Consider the following 1159-nt stretch of genomic DNA (forward strand, 5'->3'; position numbering starts at 1 on the left):
ACATATATATATGTATAATATAAACTTATTGTGGTAATCACTTCACTGTGGAGAGTTTGGATGCATTTTAGTTATTGATAATGTATCAGTATTGGTTCATTAATTATAATAATACAACATATTAATATGAGATGTTAATTTTAGGGACAACCGGATAACTCTCTTTACTATCTTTGCAGGAATTCTATAAATCTAAAACTATTCTAAAATTTTAAAACTTATTTACTGGTACTTCCAGCCAACCTCATGAGCCAGGTGCCCCAGGTAAGCAAAGTTTGGTGTAGGTTTTGGACGCACAACTTTGAGGGCAGCAGGACCCACCATCTTTTCTTGTCATAGGATGGCAGGATACCATCAAATACCTTGAGGTGGTGCAACATAGCCTGGCCTCCCTTGGTCTCGTGGGGCAGCATGTTCCTCAGCTGTCTGACAAATGTTCAGCTGGGCATTCTAAAGTGGTAGGGGGCTACAGAATGGATTGATGTTCATCCACTTGTGGAGGAAGGTCAAGTACTTCAACTTGTTTCTGTAGAAATTGCCAGAAATGTTGATGCCCTCATAGCCCATGACTATGACCTCCTGGCCCAGCAGCACTTGTTTGGCCATGATGGCTGCTGGGTAACCCAGGAGATGGCCTTGGCCATAGGGATCAACACCTTCCCCTCTGCCATCCTCAGCAGCCTCTTGAGAAAAGCTCTTTTTGTAATTTGGATATTAACTCTTTATTGAGTACATAGTTTGAAAATATTTCTTCCATTCTCTAGGTTGTCTTGTCAGTGTTGTTTCCTCTGCTGTGCAGAAGCTTTTTCATTTGTTTATTTTTCTTTTGTTGCTTGAGCTTTGGTACTATATCCATGAAATCATTGCCAAGACCAATGTCATAAACCTTTCCCTCTATGTTTTCTTCTATTTACATTTCAGGTCTTAAATTTAAATCATTATCCATTTTGAGTCAATTTTTGTTTATGGTATGAGATAACGGTCCTATTTCATTCTTTTACATGTGGATATCCAATTTTCCCAGCACAATTTGTTGAAGACTTCTTTCCTCATTGTATATTCTTGGTACCCTTGTTGAAGATCACTTGACCATATGTGCATAGGTTTATTTCTGAACTGTCAGTTCTGTTCCTTTTGGTCTTTATGTCCATGATACCAT

General features: G+C 38.6%; 1 pseudogene; it reads right to left on the reverse strand.

Moving 5' to 3' along the window:
• Window positions 1-222: 222 nt before the first annotated feature.
• LOC124521291 (60S ribosomal protein L13a-like) lies at window positions 223-671 on the reverse strand (annotated as a pseudogene).
• Window positions 672-1159: the final 488 nt, after the last annotated feature.

This window comes from Lynx rufus, unplaced genomic scaffold (genome assembly GCF_022079265.1).
Source record: "Lynx rufus isolate CCGP_SWC_20201006 ecotype Redwood Valley unplaced genomic scaffold, mLynRuf1.p SCAF_3, whole genome shotgun sequence".
NCBI classification, from domain to species: domain Eukaryota; kingdom Metazoa; phylum Chordata; class Mammalia; order Carnivora; family Felidae; genus Lynx; species Lynx rufus.